This window comes from Triturus cristatus, chromosome 3_2, assembly GCF_964204655.1.
Source record: "Triturus cristatus chromosome 3_2, aTriCri1.1, whole genome shotgun sequence".
NCBI classification, from domain to species: Eukaryota; Metazoa; Chordata; class Amphibia; order Caudata; family Salamandridae; genus Triturus; species Triturus cristatus.
In genome coordinates, this window is record NC_140584.1 from 207,301,025 (window position 1) to 207,323,024 (window position 22,000).

Genomic DNA, 22,000 nt, shown 5'->3' on the forward strand with positions numbered 1-22,000 from the left:
ATAATCTGTGCGCGAATCTCTTCTTTGGCCCAGTCTTCGGTCGTGTAGGTGCTGGCCAGTTCTCGCAGTCTCGCATAAAAAGCATCAATTGACTCTCCTTCCCTATGACAGGCCTGGCACAGTTTGAATCTTCTGAAATCCGGATTTAACTGCAGATCGAAATGTGCGTTGAGCGCCGTCACAGCGGCGTTGTAATCAGTGGGTGCTCTTGTATTCGGTAGGTGTTTGTATAGGAGGTATGCCTCCTCTCCTGCATAGTGGAGGAGTAACAATCTTTTCACTGCAACCTCTGTCTCCCTTGTTTCCACAAAGTAGTTATCTAGGCATCCTAGCCATGGCTTCCATCTTGGGGACGCTGTGACAGGGTCGGTCAGCTTGCTGACCGGGGTAGGACACCAGTAAGGGCATGTTGCATGACTCTGCAGCCGGGCTGCTGGCCTGCATTTGCCTCTTCCCCCATCTTGCTTGTCTCTCTGGGTGGTGTCCTTACAGACCCTTCTTTTACTTTTGTCTCTCTTGTTCCTGTCTTCCTCCTGCTCGCCTTTGCTATTCCTCTGTTCTCACTGTGTGTCTCTCTTTCCTATTGTCCCTAGCGATTCTTCTGTATTTTTGTGTACTTCCACTTCTGTCTCCTTTCCTTTTCTTTTTTTTTTCTTGTGAACTTTTGCTTCCGTTTTAACTTTACTGTTTATTTTTTAGTTTGCTCTTCTTTCCCTTCTCTCGGGGCGGTGCCTCCTGCCAGGGTCTAGTATGTCTTAGCCCTTTGTTCGCGGCCTGGCCGTGTGGGAGAAATGGCGCCCACCCGGGTGAGCCAACACGTGCCTGGGGGTTGGGCTGCAACAGCCTCAGAATGCTCGTGAGCTGCTTAGGGTGTCACTCGCGTGCAGTGGGGGAGGCTTCCAGACAGCTGTTGCAGGGATGCCCGACCGGCGCTCAATGGTCGATCCTACCTGCTCTTGATGCTGGTGGCATGGATACGCCTTAGGCCCGGAGAGGTGCTCGGCCGGGCATCTCGCGGCCGCTGCCAGGCCGGGGATGTCATAGGAGTTGTTCTGGTGCTGGTGCCGGTGTGTGGGCCCGTCTACTCCTCGTCGCCAGTGTAGCGAGGTAAAATGAGGGGCCTAGTACGCTGCGCTGGACTCCAGTGGCATAACGAAAGCTGAGAGGGCCCCCCTGCAAGGTACATGGAGGGGCCCCCGCTCTAAGGCCTGAGTACTGGGCTGAGGGGGCCCCCTGCAGCTTGGGGGGCCCCGCACCACAGGGGATGCAGGGACCTTTGTTACGCCCCTGCTGGACACGTGACGATGAGGCACCAGTGTAACAGTTAGTGGGCCAATGAACATGAGCGATCGTTGCCTGGTTTATTCATCTCCTCGGGCCACCCCTGCCAGAGGGTGTGGGTGCGACATTTCCAGCTTCACCCCGGGCAAACAACAGGACCGCTAACCTGTCACACCAGGTTACACTTACTACTTCATCCCAGCCTCAAAAAGAGCCCTGTATAGCTGCCTTAATGCTGGGCCTAGCAAACTATATTCATGCTTCCATTAAGGGACCCACTCCATGCGCCCTACTACTTGGAATAACCTACTAACAGTTGTTACCCCCGAGATCTGGGGCTCTCAAAGCCTCAAACTAGCTTTTATCAACATCTTTATTCCACAGAAAAAGGAATTTAAACTGGCGGCCACTGAACATCTGATTAAGGAGGTTGTTGAGTTGCTGGATGGTCTCTCCTCCTCTGAAATAATAATTTCTGTGGACTTAAATATGAACTTTTTGGCTACAGAACAAGCTAAAGAAGCCTTGACAACCCAGAATGCCTTTTGGCAGATCCCTGACCAAGTTCAAAGCCAAGCCTTCAAAGCTGCTAAACTCGCCAGATCATTGATCAACCAACTGGAGTTTTCAAACATGCCTGCTGTTAATGGCTGCATTCACACAGACCAGTCGCCCTCTTTCTCTTTTTACAATCAGAAGGCGCACACGTTAATTGACTTTACACTCCTTTTGTTTCCCTTGTTCCATCTAGTCCCCAGCTTTCAAATCACAGTAAGAACTGTAAGCGACCACCTACTGCAAGAAATATTCCTTGCCCTGGCCATGAACCATCACCAGCCAACTGATGCATTACGATGTGCCACACACACAATAAATTTAACGAAATTCAAATGGTCATCCAGTGCAATCGCTGATCTATCCGAGGAGGCAACATGTAGGTGGGTAATAATCCAGAACAGAGCAACCTCCATTCAAGCGTCCTGGGAGTTGTTCGTGAAAGAACTCGCAGCAACTCGCAGAACTCGCAGCAAACCACCCATGCATCAAAGTGATATATGACCGCAGAGCTGTCGATGAGCCAGAAAACCAATGCATTATAGCGGAGCATGAACAAAGCCCTACGACTTTACCAACTAAACCCTAGTGATAGAACGCTTCTGACCAAGTCCAGGACATCTTATTGAAAATATCTGTGGGAAATACAAAGAGAAGCTGTGGCCAATCTATCGAGCAAGCTCCTATACGACCTCAAGGAGAACAGACATGCAAGGTTTTGGAAGCAGGTGAACAGCTTAAATAATTTATCGCAATCTAGAGCCACAGCAAACATCTCTGAAGAGTCCTGGTATCAATTCCTAGCCCAGCACTTTGGCCACCCAAATCCCAAACCAAACCAAAACATGAGCTCTATCGGCTAGATGGCCATGAACAGTGAGATTGTGGGAACAAACTCATGCACATCACCCATTTGAGCAGAGACAATCGCATGGCGAATAACTAAAAGCAGAAGAGATAGAGTCCCAGTACCAAATGGCATTCCCGTAGCCCTTTTTAAAGAGGACTCATCGCTCTGGTCAGTCCATCTGGGAATAGTCGATGAAAGTGTAGCATTATCTAACTCCATCCCCTACTCATGGAAAGACTCAGTTCTCACTCCAGCCTTTAAAGGGGGCACAGCAACAGACCCAGCCAATTACAGGCTAATAGCCCTCCTGGATGTCAAGTCTAAATTCTTCGAAGGCTGCCTTCTAGAGAAATTAGACATTTGGATATTAAACAACAACCTAGCCCTGTTAAACCAAACCAGGTTTTCCAAAGGTGCAGGCACATCCGTCAACCTGTTGGCCATATCCCTCCTGTTCAACCGCAGTAAGATCACCATGGAACCTCTACGCTTGTCATTCATAGATTACAAGGCTGCTTTCTACCCAGTAGAAGAGGCAAACTGTGGTCCAAACTAGCAAACTGGAGTACTCTCAACCACCTGCTAAGAGCAATAATCTTTCTTCACACTGGCACATGGGTGAGAATCAAGCTTCAGGATGGTTCTTACCTTTCAAGAGAGATTTCAACTTACCAGAGCCTATGACAGGGGTACGTGCTAGCCCCAACGCTTTTTAATCTCTTTTTAGCTGATTTACCAGCCACCCTAGCACAAGTAAATTCCCACATGCTGAAACTGGGGCACACCCCCCCTGCCATGCCTGATGTATGCAGGGAACCTGAACCTCCTCACCTGAACAAAAATCAGACTTGAAAGGCTCTGAACACCACAGCTGAATACACTGTTACCAGCGCCATGATTATCAATCTAAATAAGTCCAAAACTATGTCTCTCAGAAAGCCTCAGCAGCACCCGAAACTGTGGTACTTAGGGGCATATAACATGAAGGACGTGCAGGAATACAAGTATTTGGGAGTCAACCTAGACAGCAAAGGGACTTACTAATCACAGCTGGAGCAGATGTGACGGAAATCCTTTACTCTAACAGCTGCATTCAGGCGAATTAAACTAGGCATAGGTTTGTCGACCTACCTACCCCGACTGAAAATAATCCAGGCAAAATGAATTCCTACTATCGCCTATGGCAGTGAAACGTTAAGGAGTAGAGACGGGCTCCACCTGGAGAAAGTTACCACCAGGCTGTTTAAATCGCTGTTTGATATACCGCCATACACGTCACCAGCTCAGCTACACCTGGAGTTTGGTCTAGTCAGGCAATCAATAGCGTGGGAGGGTGTATTCATCAAACTTTGCTACAAACTAAAGAAGGCAAGCCCAGCAACTCTCAGGTCTGCCCTTCAGATAGAAATGAATGGAAGAACCCACTCTCCAGCCAGTGTGTACCTTGACAGCTCTCTGGCATAACTTGGCATTTTGGACCAATGGGAATCCATCAGCTCCTATCATCAAATATAAATGAATTGTTAATAAAAACGCCAAGATCCGCTCGCTACTAGCAGATAAGGAGCACTTCGCCAAGAGACAGCATGCCTGGCTTACTTTGTCGTCTTACAATCATATCTGGGCATAGCCATCAAAGCAAAACTTAAAGGGGCTTTCATGAAATTTTGAATGGGATGTTTAACGCCATACTCACATCACATGAAAGATCGGAAAATAATTCTCCGACCCACCTGGAATCAGAAAGGTCTTCCTAGCTGCAGACCAGCAATCTTAGCCTGCTTTAATGGAATGAACATGCAACTTAGATGCATACTTGTGAAATACCTGGAGAAACTTGATCATATAATCTCAAGTACTCCTGGGATTCAGGCAGCTCCAGGTCACGTATCAACAGCCTAGCCACCCTGCGATCTAGAAGTAACATCTAACACTGGGCGTAAGGAAGGAAGCAAAGGGACTGCAGTGTGTTTTAATGCAAATAATGAGGCTTTAACTGAACTAGAGAATGAGACTGTATAACCAACTCTCTGCGCACAAACAGAACTTACACTTGAGAGACTGTGCTTCCTTCTATATAACTAGTGTTTAAAAAAAGTGGCAACTTTTTAATCTTTGAAAAAAGCTGTAACCTAAATTTTAATATGTACATAATTTATTTTATACCTGTGAGATTGCACTTTCTTTGCACCTGTAGCACTTTAAAAACGAAGAGAAAAATAAACCAGTTATTCATTTTATTGCTGTTTTATTTTGTACTTGTACAAGGAGGCGACAATTCTCTGCCCCAGAGGGAAGGCCACCGCTGTGAGTGACTGTATTTAAGAGTGAATGTTTGTGTGTGTGCCTGTAAGGGTGAGTGAGTGGGTGTGTAAGGGGTTGTATGGATGTGTAAATAGGTACATAAGAGGTTCTGTGGGTGTGTGAGTGGTTGTATGGATGAGTGAGTGGCTGTGTCAGTAGCTATATGGATAAGTGAGTGGGTGTGTCAATAGCTGTATTGGTGAGCGAGTGGCTGTGTGAGTGGCTGTAAAGGTATATGAGAGTGTGTGTAAATGTCTGTATGACTGGATGTGTGTGGCGGCATTGGTGAGTGAGCGGGTGCATGAGTGGCTTTATGGATGAGTTAGTAGGTGTGGGAGTGGCTGTATGAGTGAGTGGATGTGTGAGTGGCTCTATGGATACTGGGGTATGTGAGGGATTGTTTGGGAGTGGGTGCATGAGAGGTTCTATGGATGTGTGAGTGGGTGTGTGAGTGGTTCTGTGAATGATGTCATCAGTGTTGTCATTTGAGATGTCATTAGTAAGGTTTTTAAATTGTATTTCCTAACTGTAACCTTTAACCTTTTAGAGTGAGTGCACAAGTGTCTCAGTGGGTGTTGAGTGAGTGTCTCAATGTGTGTGAGTGGGTGTGTGAATGACTGAGAGGGCCTGGGAGCAGCTGTATAATTGTCTCACTGGGTGTGTGAGTGGGTATGTGAATGTGTGGGTACAAGAGTTTCTGAGTGGGTTTGTGAGTGTCTCCATGTGTGTGTCATTCTGTGAGTGCATGAGTATCTAAATGGGTCTGTGATTAGGTGTTTGAGTGTCTCACTAGGTCTGTGAGTGGGTGCAGGAGTCTCTGAGTGGATCTGTGAGTGGGTGTGCGTGTGTCTGAGAGGGTCTGTGAGCAGGTATGACAGTGTCTGAGTGGGTTCGCTAGTGCCTCCATGAGTATGTCAGTCTGCGAGTGACTGCATGAGTGTTTGAGTTGTTTTGTGAGTAGGTGAATGAGTGCCTGAGTGGGATCTGCTTGTTTTCCACTTGTTTTTTTGTCTTTTCTGTTCACTTCTAACCTTTATTTTGCCTCTTTCCGCTCGTTGCTGACCTTTATTTTGCCTCTTTCTCCTTGTTTCTGACCTTTATTTTGTCTTTTCTGCTTGTTAATGGCCTTTATTTTGCATCTTCTGCTCATTTCTGACCTGTACTTTGCCTCTTCCTGCTCATTCCTGATCTTTATCTTGCCTCTTTCTGCTTGTTAATTACCTTTATTTTGTCTCTTTCTGCTCGTTAATGGCCTTTATCTTGCCTCTTCTGCTAATTTCTGACCTGTATTTTGCCTCGTCTGCTAATTTCTGACCTTTATTTTGCCTCTTTCTGCTCATTACTGACCTCTATTTTGCCTCTTTCTGCTAGTTTCTGATGTCTACTTTGCCTCATTCTGCTCGGTTCCCAAAAAGAGGCTTTGATATAGGACTCTGACTAATGGCTTACGAACCTCAGACTCACCTTCATCCCAGCACTCAAGCAAGGAACCTCAGGATCATTATCGATAGTAAGCTGGACATGCCCGACCAGTCAACCTCCCACACCAGCCTCACCTCACACCACCCCTAAGGGAAATACAGTGGCATAATCATGCACAGTTCAAGCTCCTTACCCACACATACAAAGCACTATACAACACAGGTTTATCCTGCCTGAACAGCCATGTTCAGTTCCACCAACCAACAATGCACTTCTGCTCAGCCAAACTCTCACCAGCACACTTCACACATACATTGCTCCTAAAGCATGGAATAACTTCCCACACCATATTAGAGCTTCCTCATTGGTTTTTGAATTTCTCAAGAAGCTAAATACCTGGTTCTTAGATTAAGTCTCCCGAGGACTGCCTCCCACACCTACAAAGTGCTGGGATACTGTGATGTCCTTTCACAGAAGAGCCGGAGTCAGCTTGACGTAAGAAGCACACTTTATTTAGCACCTTCACCAATGACGACACATTAACTGCCACAGCACTCACCAAGATTCTACTATGTTATCCCAGTCTCTGAGGTCATTACATTCTACAGGAGAGACAGGATGACAAAGGGAGCCAATATGCTCCACTTCTCCCTCCATATACAGATATAAAAAAATGTTACAAAAATAATGGAATACATCATGAGAGATAAGTGAGAGTAGCTTAAGATGACCAAAACAAATGAGTGAACAGAAGAGAAGAAAGAAGCAAAAGAGAAACGATAATAAATCAAACTATAAAGTCTCTAAGATATGCAGGTCTCTTCATGATCCTATTACTCGTCCCCTGTACAACATGACCACCCTCGTGGTAATTGCAAATAGCATTTTTACTTACATCATTAGCCACTTGACCACTCCCTTGAATGATAACAGGAAGTTCTTTAGGACCAGAAACAATTACCACTCTGCTTTTGTTCTAGATACGTCCGGCATGCGTCTTTACAGCATTTTATTTTAACATTTCACAACTTCCAGTCTCCTAGTGAACTTTAACCAATCTGCACACCCTGTAGGCGCCTTTACTTTTACAAAGTCCTCCACTCTAGCGGACACATTCTTCACATTTTTAGAAAAGTCAAATAACTCTTTCCTCTTCGTCTGGGCACTTAACTCTTTGTTTCTCCACTCACCAATAGCATTGTCCACACAACCTTTTGATCAATGCATCCAACCAGGATTAACCCTGGTTGAGGGTGCCCTTCCTTTGAATAATTCAAATGGAGATTTGCCAGTGGTTGTGTGTGGAGACAAACGATATCCGGATGATCTTTTAGATAATTCAACCTTCCAGTCTAAATTATTGGCTCTTGTCAATTGAATGCCTTCCTTAAGTGCCTTTCAATAGCACCATTTGTCTCAGGATGATATAAAGCAGAGGTCTTGTGCACAATTCTGCACCCATTCAAATAATTCAATACTGTACACCATTATCTGTTGACAAGTAACGTGGAAAACTTTCACATTTAAAAATATTTTCCAAAAATGTTATCACTGAGGAGGAAGAAATATCATGGACACACAACACCTCCACCCATCTTGAGTACAGATCCATAAGAACTAAAACATAGGGTGTGGCATGCTTTCCTCTCACTGGTCCCATAATATCCATAGTAACTTCCTTCCAAGGATACTTAGGGAACGTTCTACAAACCATGGGTGTCTGGCTGGTTCTCAACCCTTTGTCACTACAAACACACTCTGTGCAGTCTCTGATCATGTGCTCCACATCACGATCCATGCCAGGCAACCAGAAATCTCTGCAAAGCCTTCCCTTAGTTTTTACAATGCCCATGTGAACTTCATGAGCTAATTGTAATATCCCTCTTCTCAGTATTTCAGATGTAATTTATCTTGTGCCTCTCAATAAGAAACCTTTATCCACCGCAAGCTCATCCACAATTTTCTCCCAACCTCCCTCACACTCCTTTAGCTCAGTTCTGCTCTTTTTACCTGAACTGGCAAAGTTTCTCACCTTACACAAAATCAAGTCCTTCTCCAACTAAGCTAACCACTCATCTTCATTTATGATTCCTTCTGTCACTTCTCAAACACTCACTTCATCTTCCTCATCCTGCTCATCATCAATAGCCAATGGTGAGACAGACGTATCAACTAATCTAGACAAACAATCAGCTGAATAGTTGCTCGTCCCTGGAACATACTGAACAGTGAAACAAAAATCTTGCAGACCCACAATCCATTTTCGAATATGTGAAGAAATCAAATCTAGACCCTTCTTGTTGAATTCTTCAACTAATGGTTTGTGATCAGTCTGTACTTCAAATCTAAGACCCCAAAGAAAATGTTTAAATCTCCTCACAGACCAATAAACAGCTAAAGACTCTCTTTCAATAACTGAGTAGTAACATTCAGCATCTCTAAGAGATCTTGAAATGCACGAAATTACATTTTCCTTTCCATCTTTCATTTGATTAAGAAGAGCTCCTAACCCTTTTCCACTGGCATCACATACAATCTCACACAATGCCTCAAAAGACTGCAGAGAAGGAGCATTGCTAAGCTCTTGTTTTACATTTTCAAATTCCTGTGAACAGACAAAGTCTTTTTTTTAAAACAAAATTCTCATATTAAGTGTCTTGTTTGCAAAGTATTTGATGAACTGACTATAATATTTAACCATCCCCAGAAAAGAAGACAGTTCCTGTTTGGTTTTTGGTTCCTGCAGAGCTTTGATTGTCTCGACTAGTTATTTTTTGGGACAAATCCCTGTAGAAGTAACATTGAACCCTAAATTAGTGACTTCACCAACTCCAAACTGGTAATTTTCAGCTTTCAGTGTCAGACCAGCCATCTGAAGTTTGCATAACACTGCACAAACACGCTGATCATGCTCCCCAATGTTGGAACCAAAAATAATTTTATCATCTTGATAACATTTTACACCAAATTGATTTTTTAGAATGTTTGACATGATTCTTTGAAAAACTGCTGCAGCAGAAATTAAGCCAAATGGCATCCTCAGGAATCAAAAGTTGCCATAAGGAGTTGTAAAAGCAGTATGATCCTGTCAGCACTCATGTAATTCAACCTGGTGATAAGCTGACATTAAGTCTAACTTGCTAAATACTCTTGCACCTGAAAACTTAGAAATCATTTCTCCAATGTTGGGTAAGGGAAATTTGTCAACCATTACCTCTGTTTAATGCCCTCAAGTCCACACAAAGGTGAATATCACCATTTCCTTTGCATGCAATAACAATCGGAGCCAACCATTCGGTTTCCTCAACCTCTTCAATGACTCCACACTCCATCAACTTCTTGAGTTCGTTTTCCACCGCTGTCTGTAGATGTAAATGAATTCTTCTCACTTTAGACACAACAGGAATAGCATCACATTTTAACTTGATCTTGTGTTTGTAGCCAACTAGCTTTCCCAGTTTGTTTTGAAACAATTCTTTAAATTCCAGCACAAATTTGTTTCGACCACATTCAATTTCATCTATTTGTACTTGTGAAATCTTGTTCGGATGAAGACTGACACCCAAATCTTTTTGATTCCCCCAACCTAAGAGATCGTTGCCATGACAAGAAACATTAACTTTTCCACAAGTGCTTTTCTCACTTACATTTATGCATGCTTCAAAATAACCAAGCATATCAATCTTGGAACCCCCATAACCTCCCGGCTGAATGTCCATCTTAGAAAGGACCTTGTTGTTACAAAACATTTTCAAAAACGTTTGTTCAGATATTATAGTAATCCGTGAACATGAGTCAAATTTCATCATAATATCCTTTCCATCAATGCTCATAACTTCATACGGAAACAACTTGTTACACTAACCAACTTGCAAAGCTTTTTCTTGCCACATTTCTTTGCCTCTGACTCTATTGTATTTCTTAAATTTGTTCCTGCTGCATTTACTAAAATGTCCCTTTACACCATACAAATTGCAAACCTGAGATAAAGCAGGGCCACATTTGTCATTTGCTCTATGACCTTCAAACCCACATCTGAAACAACTCACTTTGATATTCTGTTCTATCCTCCTTACACTATTGGCCTTAGAATTCTGTTTAATCTCAGGAACAAACTGAGTCTTGACTGCATTAATTTCAGTGGTATTTTCTTTGTCTGTGGAATTTATGTTTTTTCCAGATTTTAATCCTCCAACACATTTCATCATATGCTCCACCTGTTTTGCAAAAATAAGTACTTTCTCCAGAGGAGGTTCATCTTTCATCCACAATTCCTACCTTATCTTGTCACTGTTGCAGCGTAACACAAATTGGTCCCTTATTCTCTCTTCAACTGCACCTCCAAAATTGCATTTCTAAGCCAATTTCCTCAATGCTGTCACAAATTCCTCTACAGATTCATTTTGCCCCTGTACTCTGAGACCAAAATGGTACCTTTCTAAAATAGTACTCACACGGGGCAAATAATGTCAATCCAACTTAGCTATGGATATTTCGTACTCATTCAAATCATGTGCTTCAGCATGTGGTAACTCAGGCAAACATCTTGTCCTTCTGCTCCCAAACAATGTAGCAATAAAGCATGCTTTCGCTCCGCACTAAGATTAGTGCCGCACACACTTGCAAAGTTCCCAAAAACTTTTTTCCGTTTTGCCCATCCAATCAAAGGTTCCCCTGGGGAGGGTAAGAAAAACGGTGGTGAAGTAACGTTCTCCATTATGCTTAAACACAAGAAAATAACACAATTACAGATACCATATGCTAATAAACTAACATACGTTAGACAACTTCCATTCACCCAAATGATCTTAACCCTTGTAATGAAATTTCCCAACACCAGCAGATTGAAAAGGTCACCTGTAAACAAAACCAAAATAAAGATAATTAAGGTAACAACAATAAGTTATAATTTAATTTAGATATGCAAATAACATCCCAAAGACACAGTCACCATGTCCATTAGACTTTAAGCACAAAGTTGAAGTTCCTGTTGTGGCAGTCTTTTCTACTCTTTTGTTTTTATACCAATAAAAAAAAAGTAAAGATTTTATTCCAATAAAAAAATATAGTAAAAACAAGAGAATAACAGAAGGAATACCAGAAGTCCAGTAATCTGGTTAAATCTCACCAAACACATTGAATGTTGAAACTGCAGGCAGCTAAACGCAGCTAAGTAAGCAGACTCCTCCTCATCAATGACGCTGAAACACAAAACAGTCAAGAGCGAACAACACCTCATTAATATGCCTCCTCCAAGCAGAAGACGCTGAACATAGTGTAAACACCCCTCCGCAAAGACAAGCAACATAGAAGTCAACAGATCCAACTTGCCTGAAAGCCACACACTCGCTGAAAATTTCCGGGAAATGCTTACGATGAGCCGGAAAATTCTTCACTGCTCCTTTGAATCCAAGTATACGTTAGCGAGCAGCCCTCATGAACCAGCTCCTCAAAGGAATCGTTAGGAATGTCGCACGGCAGAGTTAACACCGTGAGGAAGTAACGCTGGAATCAGTACTCATTTGAAAGTTGAAAACAGGATTATGCGATTAAAAAAAAATCACACAGCAGTCTGTTTCAGAAACTGAAGAAATCACCGCCATGTTCCAGCTCAACTCCAAGGCCAATGAAGCAAAAGCACCATCAGATGCTTTCTTGTCGCCTCGTTAAGGTGCTAGCTCACTGCTCATCCCATCCAGATCATCACCAAAATTGTGATGTCCTTTCACAGAAGAGCCGGAATCAGCTTGAGGTAAGAGGTACACTTTATTTAGCACCTTCACCAACGACAACACATTAACTGCCACCGCACTCACCAAGATTCTAATATGTGATCCCAGTCTCTGAGGTCATTACATTCTACAGGAGAGACAGGATGACAAGGGGAGTCAATATGCCACAGATACCACCACGACTGATAAGGCGCTATAAAAGTCCATATACCATAGCACCAAAAAAATCAGCGAGTTTTGGGCTTGAGGATGCAAGAGAACCTCGAGTTGAGCCAGTGCCTGACATCTGGTTCAGTCCATCAGAGGCCCGCAGACCTCTATCACCAGGGTCAGACTGGGACAAAAATTGGTGTGGCCACCAAAATAAAAGTGGGCCCATATAGCGAACCATATAGATAAAAAAGTGGACCACATTTGCAAATCAGACCAGTTTTGAGTTTGTAGAGACACATTATGTGGGTATTTTTCAAGGTAGGAAAGAGAGAATGCATGCATTGTGTTTGCTGCAGGCAATGTTTGTAGTGATAGCAGGGAAATCAGTAAAAACCAGCCCACCTAGCCCTAAAACAGGCCTACAAACTGCTAAAGAAACAGCCCACACACTGATCTCAGACCAGCCCATCGGGCACTGCCTGATTGCTTTATGGGCCAGTCTCATATTGGCAATTAAAGGGGCAAAGCATGAAGGATATGATTTGACCAGGATCAAACAATTTGGTCAGGTTGGATTACCAACACACCAGCTCAGAACTTCTTGTTTCAAGGTCCATAAGTTTCTCATTAAACCACATTTTAGTGAGTGGACTATGAGATTGGGTGTTCTCTCCCCTAGGGTAAAACCGCTTGCATGATTGTTTATATCATATACTTGCTGCCAGTGCTTAGTTTGATTTAGGATTTTCCTTTGTCTTAAAAAAAGAAAAACCCTGTACTCTCACCAAATAAATGTCACTGTGTGTGGAACCTGCCCAGGCTTTTAATACAGAGTTTGCGTCTAGCATATTTTGGCAAAGTGGTGAAGCCAGGATTAAACGTGAAGTCTCCTAATATTATGGCTAACACTTTCCCACTCTACCTCTCCTAGCATTGGAGTTTGGGTGTTTGTGTCTGCCCACCTCTGTGAATTGCACAGCCTGTTGGAGGAGCCTTTACAAGGGTTCTTTATAGCACTTGTTACCTTAAGTAAACCTTTTTCATAGCACTCCTAATGTTTACAGATAAGAGACTAAAGGCATACGGAGATTGTGATACCTAGGATTCTATTTCCAGTTCAATAATCAAGTAACTTCCTTTGTACACATGACTCATCAAAGGTAGCAATAGCAAGCAGAGATTGCTCAATTCTTGGTCCAGCAGAGTGATAGCAACTGAGATACTGCATTACACAGCATTGTCAAATCTACGAGCTTGTTAGTGACTAGGGGCTTCGTTTGGAGGGCAGTAGAGAATGAAACCCTCAAAGTAACTCCACGACTCACAGTCCACACCATATACCCCACCCACCTTATGACTCCACACCCTTCTGGCATCAATGTGTCCCTTGATTTCACCACAGGACTGAGTTTTTGACTCCCGGGGAAATCTTTGCAGGTACCTATGAGAGTACTTCCTCCAATTTGTAGTTTGTTATAAGCTATGTAGTTATTGCAGAGGGCCTGTTAGGTAAGTATCATTATCCTTACTTCCTGTAGGAAGCAAGGAGGGAAAGAGAAGAGTGGAGATGTTACTAATCTTTTTGTCTCTAGGGATACATTGTGAGTGTGAGGTATTACGAGGGCTTGTACATTAGTCAAATGGAGGTGTGTTCGGAAAAGGACTTAAAATAGACTGATAATGTGTGTTTCGAAGAACAAATGGGAGCCAACAGTAAAACCCAGGGAAATTTGTTGAAGGGACAAAACTGTTTGAAATTCCAAAATGATGAAATTGTTTTAATCTTGATTGCACTTGCGGAGGGTATTTGTTTTGAAGGGAAAAGTAGCCATTGTGCTCTAATAGTTTTCGAGTTTGGCTTTATCAGCAACCGATGGGACCCTCAGCTGTGACTGTGTGTCATCAGCAAAAGGAGATTTCCTGGCACAGCTGTGGCACTGAGGTGCGGGTGCACCATGCATCGACCTAAAAAGAAAAAGAGACTTCACTGGCGTGCGGAGGCCTATCTGCGGTTACTCAATATGACTCGCGACAAGCTATATGGCGCTAAACAGAGCACACTCGATCGCTAAGCCAACGCTGGGACCCAATCGTTGGATCCAACGAGTTGGGGATTTGCTGGTCCCCGATAACGCCGCAATGATGATGGCAATCCAACAATCCCGAGATGCGTTGGTGGCTCAGATTGGGGCTGTAGGAACAGATGTCATGTTGATCCGTCAGGACCTCCGCAAAGCGGTCGACAGAATAACCGAAGCTGAAACCCGGGTCTCCACTACAGAGGATACAGTCGCTTCTCTGCAAAAAAATGTCCTCTCTGGAATCCATCACTAAGGGACTAGCGCTTCGGGCGGAGGATGCCAAGGCAAAGGCCCGGAGGAACAATCATCGTTTTGTAGGTTTTCCAGAGGTATGCGAGGATAATAATGTGAGACGCTTCCTTCTCACATGGATACAGAGATGAATCCCTCAGTCGTCTCTCCATGCTTTATTATTGAACGTGCGCACTGTCCTTTGATGCAAAAGCCCCCACCTGGGGCCTGGCCTCGGCCCATTATAGTGAGATTCCTCAACTTCCACGACCGAGATGCGATTCTCACACAGGCTAGATTGGCAGGCCGGCTTCAATATGACTCTCACCCTATCCTTATTTTTCCGGATTATACAAGACTGGTGCAATAGCGTCGGCAGTCGTTCACGGCGGCCAAAGCCCGCTTACGAGACCTCAAGCTCCAATATGCTCTGCTTTTCCCAGCCCAGCTGAGGGTCATATATGAGTCTCGTATCCTCTTCTTTGACACCCCCAAGGAGGTCTTTGCTTGGACAGATGAACAACGGAAGCTCAAGCCACATACTCTGCCACGTTTTGATTCAGAGTCGTCATCCAGTGAGGCCACGCTGCGGCCTCCTAAGACTAAAGGAAAAATAGACAGATGATAACGCTCGAGACGTCGTTCGAAGTCTCAAGGTGCCTCCAGTTGCCGGGATGATGGGGGTATACGTAACTCCTCGCCGGTGCACAGTGAAGATTGAGGTTTGCGGGACTTGCCCCGGTGCGGCCAGACAGGCTGGTTAACTCTAACTCATTTTTTCTAGTTCCTATTTCTCATCTGATTGTACTATTCTAGAATAGGAATTTGAGTACTCTATTTGGTTTGTCTAATATGCTGATGGTATTAAACATAGGCCCACGTGTGGCCTTCTCCCCTTGCTTTTTTTTTCTTTCAGCATCTGAGAACTTAACGTTTTCTTTGGGGATTGTATTACGGGGAACCGTTGGTATGAGACCGTGCCTTTCCCCCGTTGGGGTAGTGGTATGATGCTCACGCGACAGATACTTGTTCTGTTTTTAAGGTATTGGATGAGGTGGGTTGGGGAAGGGAGAGGGTCTTTGTTTTTGTTAATGATTATTGTTTTTGCCACCAAGTCTTTCCTTTTTTGAACTTTGAGATTGCAAATATCGTCCATGTTATCAGATGCTCCAATGTATGTCACCACCAACTATGTCACAGGATCTAGCCAGAGTCGGGAGTCGAGAGCTCCGAATCCTCAGTTGGGACGTTAATGGTATGTTGGATAAAATTAAACAGGGTGCTGTATTGCGCCAGGCAAAGCGACACAGGGCGGGTGTTCTCCTCCTACAGTAGACCCACTTGGCGGGCACTCGGACACCTTGTTTGGTACAATGCAGCTTTGCACACTTACCATGCTGGTTTCACTAGAGGTTTCTGGGCAATTAAAATACTTATACATCGCAGTGTCCCATTTTTTCACAGCGACACGTGGCTAGATCCACATGGTAGATTCATTGTGATATATGGGATGCTTTATGGTGAACCCATTGTTTTAGGCAGTGTTTATGCCCCTCCCCCTCTCTCGTAGTCCCTGGTGGAAAGGCTGATGACCGACCTTCCATCGATACTAACTATAGTTGGGGGGGAATTAAATGATGTTATGTCCCCGACACAGGATAGATGGCGCACCACGGCCTGAGTCGCAGAGGCGCCTGACTCCAAACTGTTCCCCCTGGTACAAGGCTTGGGATAGGTCGACACATGGAGAACAATGCATCCTGATACACGCGCATACACCTATTTCTCTAGGCCACATGATTCCTTTTCCCGCTTAGATTATATTTTTTTTCACGGCGCCACACACCCATAGACCGGCCGATTCTGCAATCCGGCTATCTGCCACTATCCGGTGTCTATTCTCCTTTCCTTAGACCCCAGGAAGTCCCAATTGTGGTGGCATTTCTCACCGTGGTTATTGATGGACGAGAAATATCGAGCACATATGCATGCTGCGTTAGCGGACTATATCTATATCCACAGCACCGAGACCGCCCTGACAGCCACCACTGACGACATCAGGACCATACTGGACAAGGGCGAAACTGCGGCACTCATCCTCCTGGACCTCTCGGCCGCCTTCGACACCGTCTGCCACCACACCCTATGCATACGCCTCCATGAAGCAGGGATCCGGTGAAAAACCCTGGACTGGATCACCTCCTTCCTCACCAGCAGAACCCAGAGAGTCCGCCTCCCCCGTTTCGATCCGAATCCACCACGATCACCTGCGGCGTACCCCAAGGTTCATCCCTCAGCTCGACCCTTTTCAACATCTACATGGCATCGCTCGCCAACATCATCAGAGCGCATCACCTCAACATCGTCTCATATGCCGACGACACGCAGCTGATCCTCTCCCTCACCAAAGGCCAGGCCGTCACCAAATCCAACCTGCACGAGGGAATTAAGGACGCCGCAGACTGGATGAAGACCAGTCGACTTAAACTTAACTCAGACAAGATGGAAGTCCACATCCTCAGCTCCACCCCCTCCACATGGAACGACTCCTGGTGGCCTACCTCGCTGGGAGATGCCCCGACACCCACTACACACGCACGCAATCTGGGGTTCATCCTGTACTCAATTCTCTCTATGAGCCAGCAAGTCAACGCAGTCTCCTCCTCCTCCTTCAACACCCTCCGAATGCTCAGCAAAGTCTACAGATGGATCCCCACCGAAACCAGGAGAACAGTCACCCAAGCACTCGTCAGCAGCAGGCTGGACTACGACAACGGCCTCTACGCAGGAACCACGACCACATTCCAGAAAAGACTCCAACGCATACAGAATGCCTCCACATGCCTCATCCTCGGACTCCCGCGCCACAGCCACATCACTACCCACCTAAGAGATCTGCATTGGCTCCCGATAAACAAGAGGATCACCTTCAAACTCCTCACCCACGCTCACAAAGCACTCCAGAACTCTGGACCAGCATACCTCAACGAACGACTGTCCTTCTACACCCCGAACCGCCAGCTCTCCTCCGCCAACCTCGCCCTCGCCACCGTCCCACGCATTCGCCGATCGACCACCGGCGTCAGATCCTTCTCCCACCTCGCCGCCCATCTGCGGCAGACCCAGGACCTGCTGACCTTCAGGAGATGTCTCAAGACCTGACTGTTCGACCAATAGCTGCCCCGCCCCTTAGCGCCTTCAGACCCTCACGGGTTAGTAGTGCGCTCTACAAATGCCTTGATTGATTGATTGATTGATATCTTGCGAAATACAGGCTCAGTGGAGTCACCGATTACCCTGTGGGAGGCTATGAAACCCACTCTTAGGTGAACGGATATTGCTTTCTGTACTGCCTTCCGCAGGCAGCGGTGCGATACACTGCTCAAACTTGAGAACCAACTCCCCGATTTGGAGCGTGTCAGTAGAGACGCAGCGGAACAGGCTGCACGTAGACAACTAGTGACAATGCAGCAGACATACGCTGGTGAATTCCTCAATGAAGCCCGTCTCGTAGCCGGATCTACCAGTGGGGGGGACAAATCAAGTGCTCTGCTACACTGTCTCTGTCAGCAGACGCTGCGGCCCGAAATGCGTCTGTGTATATGTGGGCCCAATGGGACCACACTTACAGACCCGTTTGCTATTGCGGATAGCTTTGCCTCATTTTTTACAGACCTCTATACCCCCCAGGAAGTATTACCTGCCGCTCTTATACAGAAATTTATTGATGATTTTCCTCCCCACGGTTTTTTGGACACGGCCCGCGCAAAGCTAGATGCTCCCCCGTCGATAGATGAACTTTTGGCTGCACTATTAGATATGCGAGTGGGTAAGGCACCGGGCCCGAACGGCTACCTATGCAACTTCCTTTAAAAGTATCACCCACAACTTCTATAACCCTACTTAGCGGCCCTTGAGGTTTCCTGGGAGCATGGTAGACTTCTGCCAGATTGGCGTCCTGCCAAGATCGTTATGTTTCTGAAGCCGGGTCATCCGCCAGAGCACTTCTCGTCCTATAGCCCGATTTCCCTACTCAATGTGGAGGCTAAGCTCTTGGCCAAAATAATTGCCAACCGTCTTGTCCCATATATCACAGAGCTGATGCATCCAGACCAGGCAGGATTTATGCCGCACCCCGCCACACACCATAATATAAGACGTGCCCATAATGCTATTGCCGCAGTTGATAAGCTGGGCACTCCTGCCGCGCTCCTTCTGGTGGATATGAACAAGGCCTTTGACTCCCTCAGCTGGACCTATCTCTTTGCTTTACTAGGTCGCCTTTGTAGGAGAGTAGGATCTGCCTCTTATGGTTACCCCCACTTTTTGCTGGTGTTTCACTGTTTTTCGACTTTAGTCTGGCTGGAACCCTGCTATTCAGGGCCCCAGCCTAGCTGCTTCCTCTCTAAATTGATTGCATGTACTTTAGGTACACCACAGATTGGATCCTGAGGTACCCCTGTGAGTCCCTAGTATATGGTATACTATGTACCCAGGGCATATGTACCCCAGAGGCCTACCTGGGGCTGAAGCATGTATTATGCCACTCCTGGAAAGCCACCCAAATTGACACCACAGGTCTGCTACTGCAGCTTGGGTAAGGTGGTGCATGCACCCCTTACTGAGGTATAGGTTCACTATACCTCACCTATCACTGCACATACAAACCTTTCAGTCACTCCTATGGCAGGCCTTAACAATCCTGAAGGCAGAGTGCTTGGTTATATGTGAGAGGGTGCCCATGCATGAGCTGAGCCCCCCTGCAGCCTTCGGAATCTCTTCTCCGGGGTTGTCAGTGGTGCAGCCTGACCATATACTCTTAAGTGCATTATATCTTAAACGGTTAATGCTAACTTTAGACTGGCTGCATGGAAACATGTCGTGTTTGGTGTCAAACACCTTGGAATCATCCCCCCACATCAGTTCTTGATGTGAGGATATGATCCCACCCTTCTAGAGGGAGAGACATGGCAGTACTGGTATACCCGGTAGAAACTTAACAGAGCCCTGGCATCACAAAATGGATGCTGCAGCCACAGACACAAGTCTGGCCTCCTGCTGCTGACCGAAACTCCGGTAGGGGAGGCCTGGACAATAGGTTTCCTGTCACAGGGAGGTGTAACCACCTCCCAGACAAGCTGATGTGTATTGGGGCTGGGTGGGAGCACTCTCAGAGTGCTTTGAAGTCCTGCACTGGGGGCACATTTGGTGTCCCTGTGCATAGTCCAGCTCAAACCGGTTCAGGGGCTTCCAACTCCTGCTCTGGCACGAAACTGGACAAAGGAAATGGGTGTAGCCACCCCTCTTTCCAAACCCTCCCATAGGTGGGTCCCCAGAGCTAGTCCAATCCCTTCCTTAGGTATAAGTAAGGAACCTCTGTAACCAGAACTTTAGATATCCCTGGACGAAACTCTGAAGCTGAATCCTGGAACTTTGACACTCTACTAAAGACTAGAGGACTGAAGAAATCTCCCTTGGGGTCAAGGAGTGACTCCCTTGCTTGGCAGGCACCAATGAAGTATTTTGCTGGTCTGCATTTCCGAAGCTCCCGCCGGACTCCGAAGTATTTGCAGCCCAGAAAGAGGATTTCCAGACATCTCAGAGGCCGTCCCGAGTCCCCAGCAAAGCTGAGACCTGCAGCCCTCATGAGTAGTGTGGAACCAGAACTCCTGGTCACCGTGCACTTTTGCAAGTGCATTGACTTCTCGACAACTCTTGAAGTATTGCTTGGGGTCACTTGTAGCCCCCACCTCGAGCAGAGAATCCACTGAAGATTGTCGGCCTAGTCACCCCGAGTGACCCGTGGGTCGCCATTTTGTGTTTCCTCTCGAGGTCCCTTCGTGATCTCTGGTCTGTCGACTGGTGGGTCCCTGTGAAGGAAACTTTGAATTTCCTTGGGCTTCCCTGGTGGCGCCAGACGTGCCCGACTCCCAACCAAGTGATGAGTCCCTCAGACCTTGCTGGTCTGCACCGAAGCATCTTTCTTCTTTCTGCATGGGTTGCTGTTGCCAAGGCTTGTTGTGTCAAATCCAGGCACCGACGCTGCATCACATCCTTTGTGGGACAACTCGAATCCAGCTCCTGGTTGTCCTCAACGCCTCCTGGTCCTCGTGGCTGAAGAGTCAAGCTTCATCTTCTTCACCTGTAACACCTGACATTGGTGGGCATCTGCCTATCGTCTTCCTGGTCACTGGCAAGTGACCCAGGCTCTGTCCCCTCTGCTTTCAGGTTCTCCTCATCTTCGATCCAGGCTTGGATCTCTTCGGACACTTCGCATCTTCCCGGCAGAAGCACTTCTTTGCCAGCTCCCATTGAAATCGACGACGCAACCCGACACCATTTGACACCTATGCACCCAGCTTCCCTGGGTGAGGTAACAAGAGTACTCCGGTGCTCCCGAGGGTGTTGACCCTAGAACTTCCTAAGTCCCAAAGAGTTTGGTCCTAGTTTGTTTCTAAGTGTCCCTAATCTTTAAAAATCTAACCGCGACTTTCCCCATAGAAGCTAACGGGAGCTCACAGCTTTTTTCTCACACTGCACACGGCCCCCGTGGGTCCCCTGTGTCACTACCTTGGGTGGTTCCTTGGGGACCCAGCAATTCTAAAGGCTCTAGGCCTTGTGTCTAGTTAAGTCGTGGTTCTTAACCACTATTTTAGTATATGGTTTGGCTCGCGATTAGGGCCTGACGTGTATTTGTGCTATTTTACTGTAATATTTGAAGTGTAACTTATGTGTTTTGACCTCTAGCCTCATAAAGAGACTAGGAGGGTGTGTTTAGAAATAAATACATATATTTTATATATATACCTGGTGTGGTTGTCTTTCATTTAGCCATTCAAGAGATTGTAAACTGGTAAAACAAGCTGCTTTACATTCCTTCAAGACTTAGCCTGAAGGCTGCTCTCCATAGCTACCACTAGTATAGATTTCAATAAAGGTTGTCTTTAACCTATCATCAATAAGGGGTTGTTTGGACTGGTAAAGGGTGCCCACTATAATTAGTGGACAGCATATACCAGGCCAATTTCTCACAGCCTTAATATCGGCCCCCGGCTGCTTCGCCTTATTTGCCTGTTGTATAGAGATATCACCGCCTCAGCGTGGCTGATTCGGTCTCTAAACGTTTTGATGTTGGGCGGGGAATGCGCCAGGGCTGCTCTCTTTCCCCTTATCTGTTTGCCTTAGCTATGGAGCCGCTCGCAGCTTGGGTACGCGTTGATGCACAATTGCGTGGGTTTGAGTGGACACCGGGCATCTCCGACCGCATTGCACTCTATGCGGACGATATACTGTTCTTTCTCACTGATCTTGACCAGACCGGCCCGCGCCTTCTCCGCATCATGCAGATCTTTAGCCAGACCACCGGCCTCTACATGACCTGGGGAAAATCC